Raw genomic sequence first — 23,945 nt, forward strand, 5'->3', positions numbered from 1 at the left:
TTTAAAAAAAAAAAAAAAAAAGACAGAAAAAAATAAAATAAAATTTAGCTTACATCTACCATGCCTGTGTATATAATTGAACTGTAGTTTAAAAGCACTGACACGTTATTTGTAGGAAGTACATTATTCTAGAGCTAGATATACGTTCTGATCAATAACTACTACAAGACTTAAAAGTAAATCTACACTTCAAATCCAGAATGTGCTGCTGGGCCAGCCTAATGAACTCACAGCACGTGACATGAGCTTTTCACAAATCAACATGGCTTTTCTGAACTTTCTGCTTGCTGAATTCATTGAGGCAGAAAGATAAAAAAGTGAAGGGAAGCAGGAAGAAGCATTTCAAGGCCAGATAAAATAAATTTCAATTTATAACACAGCCTGCTGTCATCCTAGAGCCTTTCATTGAAGAAAATAATCACCTGTAGCTCTTTCATCACAAAATTTAGAACAAATAGTACGTGGAATGAAAAAGACATCAGAAACTAAATGATTTGTAAAACAAAGTACGAGGTAAAACTTTTAAGCACAATATAATGTTGACGGCAAGGCAGTTAAGAGTTGAAAACTGTATCAGCACTGAAAGTGAAGCCCTCATTTCAGTGACATCTGCAGAACGTAAATCATTTATTAAGTTCCTAGACAGACAGGAGAGAGGAGAAAAAAAAAGGCAAAAAACTAAGGCAGAAAAGATATTTTAAAGGCCTGTTACCATTACTGAGGGACAGCCATTATTTTGCCTAAGAAATACATTTTGAAAGTTGAAGCCCTTACAGAAAGTTAATAATACCAGCACTGCACTCCTAATGGACATGGGCTGGATTCTGCAAGAAGCAGGCACTTCTGCTCTGCAGAGTTTGGTTATTTCCTTTCCAGAGGGAAAAACAAGGAACAGAACATAACTTTCTTGCTTTTCTCATAAACCTAATCTGAAATGGACTTCAGAGATTAACAGAAGAACTAAGACCAGTTTTCTTAGGTAATGTGTTTTCTTCGTTGCTCACTACTCATCGAGCCTAGAGGCAGCTCACTAACATCCATCATGGCATCAGGCCTAGCTGCTTCCCTGTTCCCCCCATTCATGCTGGATCACAGAATCAATAACCAAGGTTGGAAAAGATCCACAGGATCATCCAGTCCAACCATCTACCCATCATCAGTAGTTCTCACTAACCCACATTCCTCAACACAACGTTCAAACACTCCTTTCACACCTCCAGGGTAGGTGACTCCACCACCTCCCTGGGCAGCCCATTCCATGATGAAGGCAACTCTGTGTTTTTTGAATTTATCATCCCAGTAAGCTTTAAGGGAGGAACACCCACTGGTAGCTATGGGCTGTAAAAGCTGTTATCTTCCCAGCTCAGCTTGAGATCGACAGCCACAACGGCAGTGTTCAGGAAAGGACAAAACCAGTTGACAAAACACTGGAGCTTACCACTTGCACAACAGCGTCAAGTGCACAGTGTCAACTGAGTGAGAAAAAAAGAAAACCCTTTTCATGACAATGTGCTATTTGTACTACCAGAAACCATGCCTTACAATGTGAAATCCAATTTTCAAAACAAATAATCTACTTTTAAATTTGCTGACTGATCAGTTAGCAGCAGGCTCTGTTTTAAGGAACTGAGAATTCTTGTATTGAAGGAAGCAATTCTGCTCCCATCAACAACTATGTCAACATGAGCTCCACACCAGAGATTTTGCTTTCAGTCCTGTGTGACTGCAGCAGAACACAAATAGATGACTTTGCAAGTTCCTGCCTAGTCTCTGCACAGCAGTGTAATGATGCCAGCCATCTCTCACTATCTGTTCACCTCCCAGCAATAAATCATGCCTGACCAACAGAGCTCAGCATCATACCCCCCTGAAAAACAAAACAAAAAACAAAAACAGTAAATCAAAGGAAATATTCAGAGATATGATTTAGCAGACGGCTGTTAGAGTTAGGGTGCTATGGTTAGGCTATGGTTGGACTTTATGATCTTCGAGGTCTTTCCAACCTGAGTAATTCTATGATTCTAAATTTCTTCAGCTGATATGCAAGCACAAAGGCTGGAGAACAACAAACTGTACCAAGAGAGTGTCATGCTTGTCACTCCTTTGAGTTTATAATTCACCTCCTAGCCACCCTGATGACTACAGGATGCAGTCTTTCACCACACACCTGTATATGTTTCAGCACATAGCATATGCTGCTCCATAACAACGTGGAAACCAAAGACTCTCCCATTTGCTTCACCACCCATTTTCACCACAATGTCATCATTCACACCACACATCCACAGAACAACATCTGCAGGCTGCAAACTCTTAGAGATGGGATAGAAGGAGCTCTCTGGATTTTATGCCAAAAGGTATCAGAGTTGCTACTATTAACCTTCAGCAGCTTCTCTGCATAAGTCTTGATGAGTGACAGGAAAGAGTTTGAAAAGTCAAATACTGCTTGCAGAGTACAAGAAAAGTGCTTTGTTCTTTAGTAGATAGTTTAAATATCATATGAAATAGTTTGAACGCTAACAAGTGACTCAGCACAGAAGTACTGTGTTGAGCCATTGACGATAGTGAATTGTTCCTTACAACATCCCAAGTAAGAACTTAGGCAGATTCCAAGCAGTTTCTGATATCATCTGAGCTGACAGTAAGGCATCCGCACATCTTCCTCCAAAAGTGAAGGTGGTAGCAATGGTTCATAAAAATTCAAACTTCTTTTCTATCTTCTGCATCAGTTTTAGAGTATTTAAAAAGAAAACAAATGAGAAAATAAGACAGATGGCATGTGGGACAGAGAGGAGGGTAAAATAAAGATAAGCATAGCTGTAGAGAGAAAGCGCTGCTAGAAAAGATTCACATTTACTTGGAAAAGTGGCGTAAGTTGCCTTTTCTTTAGACAAGGTTCCTCCCACTTTGAGTTCAAGGTCGTAGTAGCTCCCACTGTGAATTGCCACAGAACAAAGCTGTGATTTCTTGAGACACTCTTGAGACACTTAGATTTGGAAAAATGGCTTTCAGATACCTACAGAAACTCTGAAGGAAAGATCCCCAAATCAGTCAGAAAGGGTGAAGCTAGAGTAGGATATCCATAGTCTGAAAATTAGTAGCTGTCAACAAAAAGACTTATAAATCCTGCTGCAGTGGAAAGGGAAAGAAACAAACACTCCTAATTTGACACTTTAAGCAAAAGATAAACACAAATCTTGCCTGAACAAACAGGTACAGTATCCTTGCTCAGCTCTGACATTTTCTATTCCTGTAAACCTGGTTGAAATTACCATCACTTAAACATGATAGGCAGTCAGAGAGCCTAGATTTTAAGATGCCGAAAGAAGAAACAAGACTTCCCCCCACAGCCAAAACCAACCAACCAACAACAAATTAAAGCATACTATGAGTAGCCGTGACAAAGTACACTTGGTTTTCAAACATGAGGCCTGGTGCTCAATTACACGTTTTACAGGAGACAGAACAACTGAATGTAAGGAACAGCTTGATCTCAAGCAACGCGGAATCTGAGGCATGCAACTGAAAATTCAGCTCATGTTTTAAAAGTAAGATTAAGTAAAGATCAGAAAGGCCCGTAAAGATTACAAAGCTTTCAGTGGATACAATATTCATCAAGCCTAAGCCAGTTTTCCTAGAAGAGAAAAAATTGCCATAAAATTGCAGCTTTGAGTACAGGCTCATCTTTAGGATGCTACGTGGTATCAAGTTGAAGTACTGATGCAAGTTCTCCAAGTTTAATTGGAGTTTAGTTTTGGGAGCAGCCCAGCTGTGAGAGCAAAGCACTGCACAAGCAGCAACTTGTATTTCCCAGTGCTTACTTCTAGCTTCTGCGCTGCGCCCCATGGTGGAGTCCTGACAGGCCATACAAAGCCTGTCCATGCATCCTCCTCCTGCAGTCAAAAGGAACAGAAATTGCAAATTCAAAACAAAGGGCCCCGGGATTGCAGCACTAAACTGTGGACTTCAAAAAGGAATAAACAGTAGATGTCTTTTGGCTGCAGCTCACAGCTGCTTACACCTGCTTGATGTTTCCATGGGGCTTTCCACCCACAAATAGAAGGGTTTGAAAAGAAAAGGAAGAAAAATATTCCCATAACGTGCTTGATGCGTCAAACTAAAACAATGTGATTATAGTGGGAATATAATCCCCTCTGGTTTGCTTACAATTGTCTCAGGAATAAAGCTAGGGAGAAATGTCTCGGGAATAAGGAAGTCTGATCTAAAATAATAAGTCTAAAAACTCTATTCTCCTACCTTTATTTTCCTTCTTACCAAAGGAGGCCCCTTAGTGAGCCCTCTTGGTGCTGATTTCACTCCTCAGCTGTAGTTACATTTCCTCTTTCAGGGAAAGTGATACCAGCCCACATGAAGGCCCTGAAGCAGCAGCGCAATCTCTGTGTCACACACACAGACAGAGCAGACCTTGAGACTAAGTGCCCTCACAGCAGGGAGCAAGAAATGAGAAGCACAGAGGCCAGTACACACCCCCACCCTCAGCACTGTACCAGCCAGCAGATGCTTCACCAAAACAAAAGCTGAGCCCGCAAAACCTCGGACGTGTACAGATTATTGATTGTGGGAAGGAAGAGATTTGTCACTCTGTCACTCCTTGCACGGTCACAGCAGATTCACTCAAAGCAAAGGGGAAATTAGTCCCTTCATCCTCTATTTGCATCGTAATTATTTTCAGCAGAAATTTCCAGCTGCCTGAAGCAGCAGGTCCTTGCATCAGATCACGCTCCAGAGGATCGCACTAATTTCCACCTTTGACATGCTCACCCAGATGGGGTGACTGCAGGGAGCCCCTGCAGATGCTGTACATATCTAGAGCATTTTATACAGTCTTATTAATAACCTTATAAAGAAATGTTATTCTCAAACACAAATCACTTTTCAATGAATCACTTAAAAGAACAGACCTACACGTAAGCTGTCCACTGAAGAGAGGTCAGACCCATAACCTAGCCAAGTATTTACAGCGGCAACCCCTGGCCAACCTCAGTCTTCTCTTTCAAAACCCTGGATACAAAAAGCAAAATAAAACAGTATTCCTACCCTGCCAGATAAGTACTTGTCCAATCAATTCTTAGTCATTTCATCTCCAAAGGGAATCATTTATCATTTCAGCAATAGACGAGCAAATAAAAATCAAAACGTGGCCATTGACCCAGTGAAAACATAAGTGAACAGCCCACTGGGCAAAGGCAAGAGCTGTGACTCAGAGACCTGACTTTGCAACTTAGATAAGACTCATTTTCAGAATACCTGATTATTATTTTTTTAATGGCATAATAAACAACAACAGTACTGAATTTAACCCAAGTACAGAATTTCCATCAAACTCGAGAATTGGATTCATTAAAAAGAAAGAAGAAAGAAAAAAAGAGAAATCATTGTAAAGTATGCTATGTCTGCAAGCAGTCCCAACAACTCCACTAAAGCTCTTCACAGAACCCAAGTTACTTATGGGTTTTGATCCTTAAAATAGTTTGCTTATATTTACTAACATTATCCTGAATAAGGACAACCTTGCAAGGACAACAGAGAATGCAGTCGCTTGACTTATGTATTTTTTACCTTGCCTTACATCTGTTGCTGATAATGTAGCTTCCATTCAGAAACTATATAGGCACGTACACTTTTCTTTCTATTTTCTATTGTGTTCTTCATTAATTTCCTGAAGTCTGAGTACGTACACACAAACTTACACATAGGCACATCCAAAACCCAATATAAACACAATACAATTTCCACGCTACGGAAATACTTGCTTATACAACAGCTTGGAAGAGCTCTCCAGTCTGCATTTTAATCATCCAACTACAGGCACTTAGTCAGGAGCACAGCATCCTGCAGCAAGCCATAATCAATTAACGAGCACCTACCCGTCCTTCAAGTCCATTACTACGCATTAGCACAAGACATGCACGATGATTTAATGGGCGAACGGTAACAGCGGCGTGTAAAGTAAACACGCGGTAGAAGGCTGCCGTGAGCATTCATCACCCGATTCCATCACCTGGAGGCCGCATCGGTCAGTACCACACACTGCCAGCAGCTCGCAGCTCAGCCCCAGGGCCAGGCACCAACACGGATGCCGAGGGTGAGGTTAGCTGCGCACACACAGATGGACGGACGGACGGACAACAGTCACCGCCGCACCTCCAGCCGTGCTTCCTAGTCACGGTCATCAGACACTGCAAGTTAACAGGGAGAGCTCGGAACATTCCAGTAAATCACGCGAGGTCTAGGGAAAAAATCCGCTCGGAAGGCTGAAGGCCATCAGCAGAACGACTCGTTCCGCTCCGCTCCTCCAGCCGCCAAACTACGGGTCCGCACCGCAGAGCGAGCCCCGCAGGCAGCGTCGCTCAGCCCGGCGGGCACACGGCCACCGCAGCACCGCGAGCACGCAGCCCCCAGCCCGCAAAGCAACGAGACGCAGAGCGGAGGGCGGCGCAGCCCGGCTCCGGGCGACATCCGCACGGCAGCTGAGCGGCCGCCCCCGCTCCCTCCCGCCCCGCAGCACCGCCGGGCCCCGGCCCCCGCCCCGCGCCTCCTCCGCACGCCGGGCAGTGACCCCGCGGCTTAACGGCGGATGCGTCCCGACCTCCCTTCCCCGCGACCAGCGCACCTGCAAGGAGGGCGAGCGGCGGCGGCATGGCGACCGCGGAGATAGCACCGCTCCCCGCTCGGCCGGAGCAGGACCAGCCCCACCGCTCCCGAGCGGCCCGCCTGGGCTCGGCCTGGCCCGCGGCTCCGCCCCACCGCGCCGAGCCGCCCCCGGCCCGCCCCGGACCCGGGGGAGGGGGCGCGGTCGGCCCCGTGGGTGGTGCGGGGCTGAGTCCGGGTAGGGGTGCAAGGTGGGAATCGGGAGATGCTCAAGGCTCTCAGTGCCGCCAGCACTGTACGGGGAAAGGGTCTTCCTCGGCGTGACGGAAAAGCTTTACCCCAGTTTAGTTATTTTTAAGGGTAATACTAAAGCACCGCTTTTGGAAAGCCAGGTTTGCAGATGCTTTTACATCCACTGGAAACTGAAATGTCTGTAAGCTTGCTGTTGTTTGCACATCCACCGCATGCAGGTTTCCCCACAAGCACTCCACAAACCCCCCAAAAACCCATCCAAGTTACCAGAAACTCTGCTCCTTTACCTTAGGTAGCTCTGGGTAACCCTACCAGACCTTAATGGCAGCCTGAATGAGACCTCACTTTCTGTTCCCTCTTCTAGTCAGTAAGCAGCTGTGAAAGACAGGAACTCCAGGAGAAAGGCCTTCCACATCGCAGCACCACTAAATCCCAAAGTCTGCAAGACAGAGGTCCGTAGACAGACAGATACCTGCAGAAACAGCAACTTAACGTAACACAGAATGTGTTTGTGTGCATGCAGATGGTAAAAGACCGTGCAAAAATAAAACAGCAATTGGTATGCAAGGACATCCAGATAAGAATCATTTTTCTTAGTAGTTACGTTGTTAGTCAACATCAAAGCTTGTTGGATTTAAAGGGAAGTAACTGGTATATGCTTTCTTTCTTCTTTAAATAGTCTAACAACTGCTTAAAGATCCCTTTCAAAATCATCTGTGTTGATTACGGAGCTTATAAATAAAAGGGAAACCAACTTTTTACATGGTCTGGCAGTGACAGGACAAAGGGGGATTGTTTTAATTAAAAGAAGAGAGATCATTGAGACAGAGTGCCTAGGCCCTGACACAGGTGCCCAGAGTGGCTGTGATGCCCCATCCCTGGAGGTGCTCAAGGCCAGGTTGGATGTGGTCCTGAGCAGCCTGAGCTGCTGGGTGGCAGCCCTGCCCATGGCAGAAGTTGGGGCTGGATGGTCTTTTAGGTCCCTTCCAGCCTAAGCCATTCTGTGACTGTAGGATTCTATGATTTCAAGTATGAATGCAGCTCTCATACGGATATGCAGCCATCTCCCAGATGAATTTAAATGTCAGTGACACCCTATTCTAACTCCAGGAAAAGCTGCCTCTGTTGAGATGTAGGAGTTTACTCTCCATCAAGCACATTACCTGTTTGTCTTGTGCAGAAGACTCTACCAGGACAATGCATAGATTCCATATAGCAGACAAAGACACATTCCTCTTCAGAATTTACATAGCCCTGAGCATTTCAAATGTCTATTCTAGCTATTCTGGCATTGGAAAGAAATCACTCTAGCTCCAGTCACAGCAGCAGAATAAACACATTGAAGCTAGAACAGAAGCACAGCATAAGTTTTGGTTACAGAACTGTGAGATATCGCTTGGAATTGAAGCCTGTGTGACCTGGTGTAGGGAACCTGCTTTGGCAGGGGGGTTGGACTCGATCTCTGGAGGTCCCTTCCAACCCCTATGATGTTGTCTATGAAGCCATAGACAAGTTTATGACATTGGAAGAGACTGTGGGGCTGGATCTAAAAATAAAATTTGTTTGATTTGTTACTGAGTCTGGAAGCAAGAGATAGTGCCTATCTGCTACAGTCATGAACATGACATACAGAGGTAGGTATAGATACAGAGACACATCATCTTTGAAATAAAACCTTTGAAACAAAACTTAGTTTTGATCTCTATATAGCACAGGCAATAGAAACAGTCTGAATAGTCTGCTCTTTCCTGGGCCAATACATTCCTATGGAAAATATTTTAAATGCAAATGATTTAACATTGTTTAAATCACAGTCTTTGTGATATTAATGCTTAGAATATCTTCAGCAGGCACTCACATCTGTTACTGATTTCAGGATCAGACAAGCTTGTTTTATCACTGATCGCACTGTACTGAAGGAGATAAAAATGCAAGTTTGATTTTTAGTCACTTTCAAATCATCAATTTTTACTCTTGAAAAAAAAAGATTTCTTACTCAAACTCACATGCATAATAGCATATGGTAGAACAGACTTCAGATACTTAAGTACAATATTTGAACAGAGTTTGATCTCCCGCTGAATATCCACTGCAGTGTATATTAATAGAACTGCATACATGGCAAAGAACAAAATTGTCAGAGGTACTGATGGTGAATTTCTGGCCTGCACTCAGATCAGCTTCCACAAAGAAGAAATCAATTGCTCAGATATGGCTCACATCACTTTTCCCCCAAACATCTGCATCTGTTGCCTTACTGCCCATTTATTTAAGGAAGGTAACACTCAATTAAGAATTACTAAAGTAAAGAATATCCTAACAGTCCAGTTGTGAAAAGGTATAAACATGAGATGGATGTTTTCTATTCCTACTAGCAGTCACTCTGTTGTTGAGTGTTCCCCCCCAAGAATTTTTACAACTTTTTCCACTACAAAACAATCATAAAATAGCTTTGAGACAGACAGACTTCTTCCTAACTGAGTCTCTGCTTGATCCTACCATGCACCAGGGGCTGACTTCCCTTACAACACATCACTATTTTTAGCCTGGTTTCTGCAGTTTAGGCCAAGAGGAGTTTTGCGGATCTTCCTGTCTGAATTTGAATGAATTGTGTAGGTTTAAATCAATTTAGCAGGTCGGGATATGGAAAATTTCTACACATTTCCCAAAAATGAGACAGAGAGCAGAGCTTAAAAAAATTTGCAAGAACTGCTCCCCTCATAACTGATATTGTCCTCCAGTTACTACTGCCAAGTGGATTAAACCAGAAGGTGCTTCCAAAAGGCTCTGCAGAGGATACTGAGAAATGAAAAGGATTTACTTCGATACAGGGGGAGATAAGAACAAAACTGTTATTTCTCTCAAATAAGGTTTTTTGCTGAGCTCAGTGGACAGTTGATGAAGCACCCACTGCCATGCCTTATCCCAGACCCCAGTATCATATTTTAACAGAGGCAAGAGGAAAAGCTGACCTTGGTATCCCTGGATCAAATGCAGTGTCAGGGGAGGAATGGAAGAACAAGGGAAGCAGTAGTAGAACTTGCAAGATTATTTATAACAGTATTGCTGGTGAGTTTCTCCCCTATTCCTCCTCAGAATCTTTACAGTGCTTTCTATAAACAATAAATAACTGGTTTACAAAGCATGAAAACATGACGATGCAAATTCTCTCATACTGCCCCCTAGCATTACTGAAATTAAACTACAAGAGGACAGAGCAATTCGCCTTTCTTACTCCAATGATCTTGGAGCTAGGAGTATCAGGACTGCTGTAAGAACTGGGAAACATCTTTCGAGACTTTCTTTAGATTCTTTCCATCAAACACTGCCACGAAGAAAGCAGCTTTAAGAAATCTAAACTGCAACTTCCCTCCCCCAAGAACATGATTATAATCTAACAGTTAGGCAATCCTTCTGACTATACATGGATATTAAACATAAAAACGCATCAGTCTGTGCAGAATCTTTTCCTTCCCTTTCATTTCCACCTCCCCAACACTGGGATGATGCACATTTTAAACCAGGCTAATTTAAATAAGAAAAGCTGATTCCAAGACTTTCCAGCTCAAATAAACAGCTGGGGAAAGAGAGAAGTGATAAATGCACATATTGCATGTAATTATAAATAATGATTACAGTGTCTGCTCAGATACAGGACTTCCCCTACTACCGGATTGGGTACTCTAGGTACTAAAGACAATTTGTACTTACCATTATGTAGCGGAAACATAACCAAATAAAAGACTTGAGTAAATTAACAGATTGCTTTGATGTTATTCTTACTCATTTTTATGCAGCAAACCTGCTGTCACACATTAATTAACCTGGCAAATGAAAGTAATAATAATGTAATATATTCATATGGAACAGACAAGTTAATTGTGTGCTGCTTTAGAGCTTGCAGCTAAAGTGAGTGCTTTGATTTTTTAGGTTCCAGAATTCAGCTTTAATTACTCATCTCTGAAAGCTGGGGTGTGGTACCCCTGACACTGAGTGCTATTCACTTGGCCTAACCGACAAAGAGCTATCCCGCCACATCAGGTGACAAGGAGCACCAGTCTGTGACATCCCTCCTCCCCTGTTGCTCTCAGATGATCATTCCTCTCCAGCTGGTATCACAGGAATGCAGGCACAGCTGCAGCTACGTTCCTACAAGCAGGAGGAAGAACTGCTGACAACTGCACGGAGGGGTTTCTCTGTCGGACGCAGGAATCCAGAGAAGAGGTGTAATCTTTTGTCAGGGCACATGACTTGCAGGGAAGTGAAAGCCTTTCCTAAAAGCAACTAGAAAACATCTGACTCCCAGTGCCACTTTCCTGGAGGTCGTGGAGTCTGCCCCCTGCTGCTGCAGCCTGGATTCACACATAGGAAAATAAAAAAAAAATAAATAAAAAAATCAGCAAAGCTTTTCCAGTACATACATTTTTCACTACCTTTACAGCTGCACTCAAGGACTCTTTCACCAAAACTTAGCCATAAACTTAATCATATTAGTTCGTGGACCTATTCTAGTTTTGAAGGAGCTGCCTTTGCTGCTAGCATCATAGACACAGCAGCACAGAACTCAGCTGCCCTCCAAAAGCCAGTTTTGGGGTGACAGTAAGCATTAGAGATGGGGGAGCCTTGCTGCTAACTGTGATGTCACAGAGTTGTTTAAGCACACAAACACACTTGAACCAGCAGCTGGGCTGGTACAGAACTTTCCTTATCTTAAGTTGATGCTCCGTGCAGACTCTTGGGTCAAAATAACCACTATATTTACACTGGCTCAAACTGGTAGGACACCAGGTCCCACATGGCCTTTCTCTTCAACAAGGGGCACTGGTGACCTGCTGGGACCAGGTGATTTTCACCTGACCACGTTCCCATCTTTGCAAAGTTCTCAGGCCATGGTGGCTCCTCAGCCTGGGGTGCTCCCTATCCAGCAGCCCTCAGCTTTGGTCCTTCAAGAAGAAAATGCCTTGGCCTTACCAAAGAAGAGGTTATTGACCTACATGTGTGAACTGAAAATCTTGTAGGGTATAAGATAACTGACTGTATCCAGCAGGGCCTGATTCTTTACAGTTTAATAAACTGACTGCATCACTGTGCCCTGAAATCAATCAGTCTGGACAAAAGCAAGCTCCATTTCAATCCAAATAAGCATTTTGTTCAAGCCTGCTAACTGTGAAAGGCTCTGGCTGAAAGGAACCATCAGCTCAGACGAGAGAGTGGTAAGACTGAAACCAAACACCATGAGCTCCTGAGCCCTGAGAAAAAAGGAGTCCTTTACATTTGCTTTCTGACTCTGAAGCTGATTAAGATAAGCTAAGGCATATTTGCAGAGTTCACAATCTTAAATCTGAAGCATATCTGTCTTAATGTGGAAAAGGTTTACTCTATAACAAATTTCAGTGACGGAAGGTTTGAGAACCAGCCATTCGTTTCTATAGAGTAAACCCTCTTACATTATGGATACTGCTTCCACAAGGAAAAAATTTTACTAGTCATAGAGTCATCTGAGTTGGAAGGGACCCTTAAAAGCCATTTAGTTAATTGCAGGGCAGTTGGACAGGGACACCTACAGCTACATCAGGGTGCTCAGTACCCTGTCCAGCCCGACTTTGAATGTATCCTGGGATGGGGCATCCACCCCCACTCTCGACTGTACTGCTGCCTGCAGATCTGCTTTGCTTGTGAAACAACGGTGCCAGAGTGAAAAGCACTTACACAGATATGGTCTGCATCTTCAGTAGTCATGGATCCCTACCTGCCAACACAGAACAGAGAACTGTCCACCTGGTTCCCATTTTGGAGCTGCAGGTTTCACTCAGTGTGCCTCTGGATCGGCATTTTCCTACGGACCAGACACCAGGGAACATTCTGCTCCCTCGAGTTTCTTTCAGAACACACGATGCAGCTGGAACCTCCTCTCTCCCAGGCAACTCGTCCTCAGTCTGTGTTCCTGGCACTTCGCTGACAAGGCCTTCTCTCCTCTTTTAAGGACATAAATATTCATGCAACGTTTTCCTCTGGACAGAAGAAACCCATCCATCAGGCACCAGCCTGCTGCCACTGGGGGAATACTGTACACGCAGCAGACGGCACAGCACGAAGTGCTTTAAAGGCTCTCATCCCAGGTGCCAGCGGCCCAGCTCCTCTACCCAGCTTGAAGGCTTGCACTGCTTGGGGTCCGTTCTCTTCGGAAGGAGCCCCCTAGAATGAGAAAGCCCGGCTCCTTCCACCCGCAGCCGCTGGCGGTCGCTCGGGCTGCCAACCAGCTCGCCTAGGACGAGGGCCCGTCACAGCACTCGACTCGGAGCCAAGCGAGTTCCGCTTCTCTCCCCGCCGCTCCCCTTCCATGGGTTGGAATGGAAGGTTCCTTCCGCACGCTCGCCTGCCTTCGAAGCGTGGTACTGTCCGGAAGAAGGAGAACAAAAGGAAAATGCAACAGGGTAATGACGTGGCGAGCTGATAAGGTCTTGAAAAACAAATTACAAATGCTGTACGTGGATCCCTGGTGGTCTAGTGGTTAGGATTCGGCGCTCTCACCGCCGCGGCCCGGGTTCGATTCCCGGTCAGGGAAGTTACTTTTTCTCTCTTTCCTACTTCTTTTTTGGGATATTTTTCTTTTTAAAATTCTCTTTGTTCCTCCTCTTTACTTTTATAGCCCAACGAGCATCCGGGATGGTCTCTGTGCCGAGCCTAAGGTGCTGGTGCTCCTGCTCAGGGGGAAGTTTCAAGAACGTTTGAAATCTGCAGGACTCAAGCAAGAGGGAGGTATGTGAATTCTTATCCTGTGCACGGTACCTGCAGGCAGGTGAGGCATCTGCCTGGATGCACCACCCTCACAGAAACGTCTCTGCAATATAATACCGTATTTCCCCCTGCAGGCCCCATAGCAGCCAGGTGAATGACACCTGCCAGGCAGGCAGCATGATTGGTCAGTGTGTAAAAATTTCCTCCCCCCCCCCTTTTTTTTTTGACTGCTCCGACAAGTTCCCACATTTTCCTCCCCATATGAGCAGTCATTTGGTGCCATGACAGGCAATGAGGATCCAGCTGAAACATGATGTGCTGGTTGCCGTGGCAGACCTCATCGCTCACAGCCTTCTGGAGCATCCTATGGAGAAGGTTCAACCCCCAGCTGTCTGCCAGAAGGAAGAGTGCTGCAGTTCTCCCTGGGGCCTGAGGAGCAGGCTGCCATTTAGGGGCTGAGGGAGGACCCCTTCATTCATATTGGAGTGGTGCCTGCCAGCACATAAGACAGGAAATACCTGTAATAAATGAATACTATGAAGTTGCATGACTGACAGGATCCTCCCCACTGCCAGGAGTACGCCACAAGGCTTGCATCACCCATGGCTAACTCCTTCAGCCTGTACTGTGTGCTGGAAGACTTTGGTGTGAAGTCACAACTGGATACAATACCTTCTTCTGCCATTGCCTGGGTGTGCCAGATGGGTGCTGCGCACTGAGCTACTCTCCATTACAGATGAGAGTGTTTCATGAGAAGCCAGAGGTCCTCCATTTTGTTGTTTTTATTGTTTATTTGTTTTTAATGATAAAGGAACTTCCAAGGAGTGCAAAGGGAGAGGCCTTACTTTGCTTTAAGGCATAAAGCATAAATTCAGTTTTTGTAATGATATCTTTGCATGCTCTTAGCACCACAATCCCAGCTTTAAAGTCATCTGAGAAAGGTTAATCATATGCAAGATTTCAGAAACTTTGGAAAAAAAATCCCACAAAACAGCTCACGCAGGTTGTAATATTGTACTAGGAATGGAAGCACTACCATTCCAAAGCTTTTTCAGTACAGTGCCAGACCTGAAATTTGCCACTGAAGCTCAGATAAGAAAAACCCACTTTGCAGTGAGTGTAAAACAATCCATGCACAAGTGTATGGTGGAAATAATACAAGTATGGTATTTGTACAGTGGAAATAATATAAGTATGGTATTGTATGGTTAGAATAGTACAAACATAGATGGAAATGAATAGCTAGAGAGTAACAAAGGCACTCACCAACTCCAAGGCCTTCAAGATAGGTGCTCACTGATGTCAAGGCTCACCACAAAAACTCCACACAGGAGCAATCTCCAGAAAACAATGCTACCTTAGTGGTGGTCAGCCCTTAAATGGGATCTAGGAGAGGAGGAGTCAAGCTCCACCCCTTCCAGGAGCACAGCTGAATTACCTTCATCTGTGCTCCTGCAGCTGGCTCATTGCTTGCCTCAGGTGGTTAATCAGAGCTTCCCACTGTTTCCCTTACAGTAAGTTTCCTGATACTTCAGGTTCTGCTGTAATTACTCTTTAAATTGAAAAAAATCCAGGATAAGTGTTCATTTTCAGCATGGGTCAGATTGCTGTGGTAGTAAAATCAGTTATTTTGAAAAGCTGGGAGGCCAGGCTAAAGAAAGAGAACGTTCCTTTCAGCTGTGGGCTGACAGCCTGTGATTATTTCCAGCCCCCACTTCTGAGCTGAACCAGCACCTGGCTCACTCCTCTGAGAGCCGTTTTGCTGTGCTACCACACTGTCACTGCTGAATGCCTGTGACAGGTTAGCCTTCTTAGAACTGTGGCAGTTGACTACTAGGGGTGGGTGCATGGCCTTCTTGACATTGGAATGGTTATTTCTCCACAATATATATTTTTTTCTGTGTAGATGGGATGTCTGCAATCCATAGGTAGATAAAAGGAGAGCAGAAAGAGAGATGTTGCCTAAATGTACTCTTGCTATGGTCATAGATAGTTCATAAATCTTCTCTATAACCTGTCTTAATTGTATTTTCATTGTCACACACTTGGTTTGCCAATATTCTTTGATGCAGTTTTGGATATTTAAAGATTGGCTTCCTTTTACCTGGGCCTCAGGTCAGCATGATGGAGAGAAGGCACTCAATTATAAGACATGAAAGAAGAATCTGTCCCGGAGTCTTTGTTGTTGTTATTGTTGTTTTAAATAATAGGTAACTCACAACACTGGAATGCAGAAGTACCTGACTACGTGGCTGAATTTGCTTCCGAATATGATAAATTTGAAATAAAAATCTCAAGTATTTTTAATTTCATTTATGTTCTTCCTCAAAAGTTTGACTAATAACTTTCCACCTCACACCAAAGGTTGATAGGAAAACAGTGCAGAAGCAATAAGAAAGGTAAAGAAATCAACACCTTGAGTACAGATCAGTTTAACCAGCAGTTGAGTATGCAGTTAAACTCACACCTTTCTGAAGTTTTGGAAAACAGGAGCTTCCAGATCCAAACTTGAACTTATGTCTTCCAGGCAACCTCTCAGAAGATACAGGACTATTTTAATTCAGCTTTTGAAGTGCTTCCAATCTTGTACGCCTGTGATAGGCACAAAACTTTGCATGTCTGACAATCGATGGACTGTTTAGAAAATGAAAGCTTCTTTATTTTTCTTTCTTTTTTCTCTTTTTTTCCCCAAAAGACTTATTTTCTACTTGTTCTCATATTGCACTCTTGTCAGAAGGACACACACTCATCTGTTCCCATGGCATTCAGGTTGCAGCTTATTTCATTATTCTTCTTTTCTTTTTTTGTTTTTATGGAGAAAATAACCTGCAGTAAAACTCCATGCTGCCTTCTCAAAGGGAAACAGTCCTTTGCCTACGGATAAAAACGTGCTATCAATAGGCCACGAGGTGGCACCCCAGCCACAATGTTCGCCACTATCTCTCTCTTGGCCTCCCAACCAATCGCTGAAACAGATTTCAGTTTAATTTTTAAGGTAATGTTATACCCATTCAATTGTGATAAGTTCTGAAGTAACGAAGGTTTTGTATTGCTGACAGAGAAACTTTGTGTACAGATGAAACCGTTATTAAGCCAAATTGTAAGCAACGTTTTCCTTTCTCCTCCATCCTCTTTCCACCTCTTTTCTTACATGAGATTTGCAACGAGAGGTCGTGCAGAAATTTGTGCCAAGGCAGAGGAGGCAGCCAGTGTTTCTGCATCCCAGGTGGGCGGGCATCACGACTGGCTGGCAGGGAGACACGAAGCTCCTCTTGGGTTCCCTGCTGCACCGGTTGGCGAGACCATGGGAGCCGGCTGTGCTGTGACATGAGTGCTGTTGTCACCATGGCAGTGAGCAGACACAAACAAGGCAAAGTGCGTATTAGATAAACTGCTGAAGATGGAAGGAGAAGAAAAAAGAAGTGTCAGACACATAACCCTTTATTCTGACTATTGTTTTTTTTCCCCCCAACAAGTTTTCTGTAAAATAGTACTGTCTGAAGTGTAAATCTCTCCTAGACAGAGATTTGATGTGCAGCATTTCCCAGGCAGTAAGATAAACCTAAAAAGCACAGCAATCTCATTGCAAATCCCACCATAACTGTCGCTTCAGAACAACAGTTAGAAAGCTCACCCTGAGTCATATTTTGGAAGAAGTTGCTTAATCTGAAATAAGGCATCTTATTTAAGGCATTGATAACAAAAGTTCAGTGGAGATATAATTACCTCACATAGCTCTATCCAAGGGCTATTTTCCAAAAAGGTTTTTTTATAGGAGCAGTCACTGTGTCCTTTTCAGTAGTGTTCTGGTAACGAAACCATGAAAGTTCTGACCCTTTTAAACATCTGAATGTTGTCAGACATTCTAAAGATCTGCTTCTAGACCTGTTTTATTACTGCCTTGTGGCTACAGTCAACCACTATTTTCTGCTTTTTTTATGCTTTCTTTCCCACGTGCGCTTTGATTAATCACACCTTAGTAAACTACATTGACAATGCATTGTGCTGTGCCTAATCTTGGCCTATCTGGCAGGAAAACAGAGCTGGGAGGTGCCAGTTTCCCCTGAAAGCAGGAAAACAGTAATAGACAATAAACTGATACTTCCACACATGCACTGATTGTCGGTGCTGCCTGCTGTGTCAGGCAGGGCATAGTGGTGACCCAGGTGAGGCTGGTGGGGCTGGTGGGCATGGCCATGGCAAAGAGCCTTCTCCAGCTCTGCCACTGCCCTGAACAGCCCCTGCCTTGTGCAAGGATGTTTTCGACATACGTGACAGCTTTTCTATGCATAAACTGCACGAACCGTATCACCTAAGGTGCAGTTCTGCATAAGTGGTCCAGCAAAATGAATGAAAGAAGCGGGGTGATCTCATTTGTTCCCATCATCCTGGGAGTAAATATAATTCCCATCATCCTTTGCAGTAAATATAAATAAATATATATAATCGTATACATACAGTGGTTAAAAATAATGTAATAAATTCTGCTTCTACTCTGGTCGTATTGAAGGGAATTTTTTCTTCCATATCATTTCAATAGCATCAGAAATTTGCATCCCTCACAACCTGGTTTTAGGGCAGCTACAAACTGGAGGCTTACAGATAGGGCCAGAAACTTCAGAGGGGTGCTGATGAGATTGGGTTGGAGGAAAACTCTTCCTTGGTGTCTGGCATCTAATTTGACAAGATCAAGGACAAAAAACTAAATAACTTTATCCCTGTTGTGCAGCTGGGCAGCCAGGAAGGAGACAAACTGTTGCGTTTCTGACATATTTAAACATTCAGAAGAAGCTTGGCACCTAAATATTTTTACAAATCAGACAAATGAGAATGCATCCTCTGAAGTTTTGGTCCTGCAAGGGCTTAAAAGCACGACTGACTTTATTTATGTCAACAGTCCCACTGAAGTGGAATAGTTCATCTGAGTAGGGCTGCTTACATACTCACTGGCTCTACAGGATCAGTCCTTAAGCACATATCAGTTTTGAATATCAGACTACTTTTGGAAAGCAACAGGAAATGCCCCTTAACTGAAGAAGTCATGCACAGTTGTAGCTAAAAGATGTATCTCTGACATGTTCAGCTTTTCTTTCGTTAGAGGATTATACATAGAAAAAACAGAAGGTGTGAAGGGCATTTATTTCTCTCTTCTTTCCCTTCCCCCCCCCCCCCCCCCCCCCTTCAGTTGCAACGAAAGGCACAGAAATACCACACTGCAAAAGCTGGACATATGGAGAAGCTGGTTTTACATATTTATATTGAATTATTACTTTTCTATTGTTTTGTTTGTGGCTACCGCTACTGGGCATCCTTAGGTCTTGACGGTCACATCAAAGGAACTGCTCTGGCGTGAGAACCGGTCAAAGTGAGCCAGATAATTCATGGATTTATTACTGAGGTTGGTTCCCATGATTGTCAGTGGGCAGCAGGCACGGCTGTGTCGTAATCCTCATTCTCTCTGTAAAGCACATACTGCCTTAAAAAGGTTTAATGATCCAACAGTGATTTACTAATGGGAATCTTTCTTGTAGGTTTAGCAGGACTTAGAGGAAGACAGGGCAGCACATTCAGGTCACTTTTCAGCTCTATCATTGGGCAGAAATGTTGGTATTTGTTTTGCTTTGTTTTCAGATTCATGCTTAGAGCATTTTTATCTGCTAACTGTGAAGGGAAATAAATAGAAGAGGAAAAGCCATTGTGGCTGAGCAGGTATCAGATGCGTCATAATGAGGGGAGGGTAGGAAGCAGGCATTGAGGATGGCAGATCAAGACTGGATATCCAAGGTAACTAATCAAAAGCACATATTTTGAGATCCTTAAATAAAAGCGAGTGGAGACAAGAGATGCGAGGCAGCCCAGTGAAGCCACTGCTGTGCTGCTGGTGCTTACCTCCAGCTGTCAGCTGGGAAAATGCTTGGCAGGGCCATTTTTATTGCTGTTTCACCCCATTTGCCTTTCCTTTTGTTGGGAGGGGTGGGAGGAGGCTGCCGGGTGAGAGAACTGCCCAGCATGGGGCAGGGGAGGGGGAGAAGGAGAGGAAGCGGCTCTGCCTTGTCCCACTGAGGCAACGCTCCCAGTGCAGTGCCGCTGGCCTGGTGCCTCCGCAGAACAACAAACCCAGAAAACCCAAACAAAACACACTGCTCCCTTCTTCCTCACCAAAATACTTCTAAAAGAGGGAGACAGAATGGAGGGAAGCAATGTTATTTTATTTTAAGGCTTGCAGATTAAACCATAGTGCTGTGCTGGGAAGTGTCATTGAAAACTACTCGAGCTATCCACACGTAATACCTATCACCTTGTTAATCCTGTTGCAAAAGCGTACCTGAAATGTGTAAATTTTTGTTTTAAAGTCCTCAAAAGACATTAATCTCCTAAAACAAAGTGAAGTTACTTGTGTCTTTCTGATATATGAAAAAAAATCCCCCAGAGCATTCAGAGTTAAACCAAAACTAAGAAAAAAGAAAAAGCGTGGGCCCTTCAGTAATTGTAGCTTTTGCTCCTTAGGTTTATGGATTGCCTTATAGTCATTTATGAGATTTTCACATACCACACAGTAATATAGAATACTATTTATGGGTATTTGCAGGTAAAACCCTTCTTTAACATTTACCAGTGACGTGCTGCTTCCTGGATCAGGGGGCTGGTTTAATAGAAGGAGGGCTTGCAGTGTAACTTACATGAAGATGTGGGCAGAGTTACACATTTCTGAACTGATTGCAATCATAATTTCAATGTTGCATCAGAGGACATCTATTTCTCTGAAGACTTCCCTTTGTAGAAGAGAAAAATGCTGAACACAGACTACATGGAAAGTAGAATGAAATCAAAAGCCCAGAAGGAGTTTCATGTAGAATAAGTAATAGCAATGTTCAGATAAGCATTGTCTAAGACAATTTTTTTTTTGCCTGAATTCAGCGTTGGCAGCTGTAGCTGTAAAAAGCAGTCCACCTCTCCAGACCATCAAACTCATTTAAACGGACTCATTTCTTTTTATTTCCTGCATTCGTTTCCTTTCTTCTTCTGATCTTCGAGCTTCTAGGGTACAACGCTAGTTCACGTTGCCCAGCTTTGCACTGCGATCATGAATGCAGAAAAATATGCCATGAAAAGAAACGGTATTAAGATCATGCTGCTACTGCTGCAGCCCTCTGGCTGCAGAGAAATTTGGGTATTAGTGATGAATGAGCTCATTGCAAGCATTAACTGGTTGTAATTTTATAAGATCAGTGGATGATAATCTCACATTATCTTCAGATTGTTTTGAAAAACGGTTATATTCTCATCAGTGGAGGAGATATCTGATTCTATGGAAAAAAGTATTAGACTGCTTTTTAAAGTATCATTAAATTCCACCTTTTCACAGATGATGCAAGATAGAAAAGGAAAAATTTATTTCCCTGGGCATAACCATTTCGTGTCATTTCAAGCAACAGCTGCATAGACTGGCAGAGACTTTGAAGGACATGAGGGAGATGTGCCTGCCAGGGGGCAGGATGGATCCCTGCTGAGGACACCACAGATATTTAGGCAAGTGAATGCAGACTAAATATGCATTAATACAGCTGTGGCACTTTCCCACTCCCAGTAGTAGCAGTTGCCAGAGGCAAAAAAATAACAATAAACAACAAAAAGCCCCAAACTAACAACAAACAAACAAAACAAAAACACAAATCTCATCTCTTCACGGTTAATTACCTGTCAAACATTTGTTTAATCTGTAAATCAGGAAAGGCTGGGCGTAGGTTCTGGCTGAGATGGTGGCATTTCTGGCACCTGCCTGGTTTTCTCTGCTTATCATGTATTGTCATGGGCAGGTGGGCTCCTGCTGTCACTCCTTCTGAGACCTTCACACATCAGTTTCCAAAACAGTGGTCTTTGCCAGTGTGAAATGGTGAAGCAGGGGAAAAGTGCATGTAAACCTTCAGCTTTGAGTAAAACTATGCCCAGGTTCAGGCACAGGAAGCCTGCAAAGAAAGATACACATTCACCTTTTCTTGAAGTCAGACAAAACCATCTGTAACTACTGAATCCCTTAAATCCTCATCTGTGTGATCTCAGGCTATCTATGCCCACTGAAGCAAATGGCCAGGGATCCTAGTGACTACAGAGCTAATAGGAGCCCAGATTAAGATTCACTAGTAATTTCTTATGTAAGATCTTCTGGTGAAAATACGCTTGTGAACTTTTTCTATTAATGTGAAGAATTCTATCACTGTTAGTAGTCGTAAGAATTTGCCAACACACATGTCCTGAGTGTTGGCCCATGCCCTTTACATGCCTTGAGACTGCCTGAATGAAGGCCCATCTTTCAGAGTTGCTTCAAACAAACATGTTGAAGGATGGCACCAAGGAGGCAGCAGCAAGACCTGGCCCCCCAGCAGCTGCCAGGGTACAACTCCTGAAATTTAAGGTTCTAACCCACACATGGAAAAGTTACTCAGAGCTAAAGTTAGTCAGATACACTGTTGAGTGAACAGTCTGATTTGCTTTCTTGGGCTACATGCTATGATGTAGATCCCAAGTTTTCCTTGCCCAGGACTGCTGCTTAGTTGAATGCAGAATAAAGACAGAAAAAGGCTGAAGTAAATGTGTGCAGAGCCACATTCTACCTTTTGGCACTCAGTTACACCAAGTGGACATCTTTCCTTTGCTCTGTTCTAGTACTTGTAGGGATTCCTTCAGCTCTGACCCACCCAAGCCTATTACCTTCTGACGTCTTTCCAAGGGCACATGTATGATAAACTGCTTCTGCTCTCATTTCTCACTCAGGAAACCTTCATGTGCCATGACAGAGGTGACATCCTATATGGGGGCTCAGGACTAAACAGGGACGTAGGCTGAGCTCCTGCCTTGCCCAGTGCTGGTCTCAAAAAACAAATTGAAACCAGACAAAAACCAAAACAAAGCAGAAAAAGAAAATAGAGGAGACATCAGCCACTCAGCATACACAAACTTGGCTTGTTTCATTAGAGTGAAGACAGGCCCAAATACAAAGGCTGCACAAATCCACTCGTGATGCTTTGGTTCAGGAAGCTAAAATAACCACAGTTCTGTCTAATCAGTTTCTGAAAAATAGTTTTTCAAGCTACCTTTCTTCACGACTGTTGCCTTTAGGGAGACAGACTATAATGATATGGGGCACAGCAAATAATAGTTCGAAGCCCTTAGCTGGAACCAAGTGAGTGGTTGCCTGTTCTTACCACAGTAGGATGTAGGGAGACCTCCTACCAGGCTCTTAGATGGCAGGTTAATAGTTAACAGCTTAAAGTCAAGTAGGGTTGAAATCTGCTTTTTCATGCAAATAAACACCACTTTTTTTCACTCATGTGACTTTTCTTCTTGAAAGTGCCCAGGGAGAAAATGAATGATACCTTAACTGGATGCTGCTGGACATGCTGAACTGCCATTGGGCAGTTACGTTGAGAGACAAAGAAATGTCTGAATCTCCCACAAACAGCAAAACTTCACAAAATACCATGTATGATTTATGGCATGGGAGTAGAGATCCCTCCTCCTATTTTTAAATTTTATTTTATTTTATTTTATTTTATTTTATTTTATTTTATTTTATTTTATTTTATTTTATTTTATTTTGCCTGTTTTATCCATGGGACAGCATGCTGTTCATGTAAATCTAAGCCCCCCCCCCCCATTGCCTGAACACTGAGGTCTCACTTATGCAGGTGTGGATCAGCTACATTTCTAACACTTGGGAGGCAAGTGGTGGTGGGAGCAAGTCATTGAGCTGAGGCTGCATTTTGGCAATGGATGCTGTCTCGGGGAGGCTGCAGGGTTGTCACCTCATTTCTGTGCCTCAGTCTTGTCACCTGTTAGGTGAGCCTAATAGATCTTCTAGCACCTTTCAGACTTATAAGACTCTGTGCTTATCCTATGGCTAGGGAATTACACACCTTCCACTAACATTCTCTGCAGACCTAACATGAAACAAACCCTTGCCTCAGTGAGAACTGAAGTTAGGAAACCAGAACCGGAGGTGAAAACTGCCCAGTCTTATTCTCAGTGTTGAATGTCATTTGGTTACACTTTTCTCCTTCTATGCGTAGATCCCTTAGTGAGGGTGAATGAATGCTGGATCAAGAAACCCCAATGCTTTAGGGCGCTCTCTGGGATGGACAGATGGATCTGTTTCATTAAGTGCCCCACCAACGCAGAAACAAAAAGCAATGCTGTTTTACTGTTCATTTTCCTGCCCGTTTAAACGTGTCCTGGAGGAGGCAGGCTTCTGATTGAACAGGAGCAGGAGAGAGGCAGATGGGTGTGTTTCCAGCCACAGAGCCCACGAATATTTTTCAAGAGCAAATAAAAACTGCAACAAATCA

General features: G+C 43.6%; 1 protein-coding gene, 1 long non-coding RNA gene and 1 other non-coding gene across 25 annotated transcripts in view; 2 read left to right on the forward strand and 1 right to left on the reverse strand.

Moving 5' to 3' along the window:
- NCOA7 (nuclear receptor coactivator 7) overlaps positions 1 to 12,806 on the reverse strand; it is an 80,730-nt gene extending 67,924 nt beyond the window's left edge. For 11 of the 20 annotated variants that reach the window (XR_014944086.1, XR_014944085.1, XR_014944084.1 and 8 more), the window contains exon 1: positions 6,635 to 6,748. The gene's annotated coding sequence lies outside the window, so the exon portion shown is untranslated. Of the gene's footprint in view, positions 1 to 5,888; positions 6,522 to 6,634; positions 6,749 to 12,613 lie in introns of those variants that run through there. The other 9 variants (XM_085541733.1, XM_085541729.1, XM_015858523.3 and 6 more) reach the window with 5 other exon arrangements.
- Positions 12,807 to 13,173: 367 nt separating this feature from the next.
- On the forward strand, positions 13,174 to 15,918 carry LOC107311705 (uncharacterized). 4 transcript variants are annotated; one of them, XR_014944089.1, is made up of 4 exons: positions 13,174 to 13,298; positions 13,514 to 13,623; positions 13,737 to 13,786; positions 13,872 to 15,918. It is a non-coding gene; the product is annotated as an uncharacterized LOC107311705 (long non-coding RNA). The 4 variants fall into 4 exon arrangements; XR_014944091.1 differs by having other exon boundaries at positions 13,891 to 15,766; XR_014944088.1 differs by having other exon boundaries at positions 13,280 to 13,420.
- TRNAE-CUC (transfer RNA glutamic acid (anticodon CUC)) lies at positions 13,358 to 13,429 on the forward strand. Its single transcript has one exon. It is a non-coding gene; the product is annotated as a tRNA-Glu (tRNA).
- Positions 15,919 to 23,945: the final 8,027 nt, after the last annotated feature.

This window comes from Coturnix japonica, chromosome 3 (genome assembly GCF_054131305.1).
Source record: "Coturnix japonica strain WE chromosome 3, WE-NBRP24, whole genome shotgun sequence".
NCBI classification, from domain to species: Eukaryota; Metazoa; Chordata; class Aves; order Galliformes; family Phasianidae; genus Coturnix; species Coturnix japonica.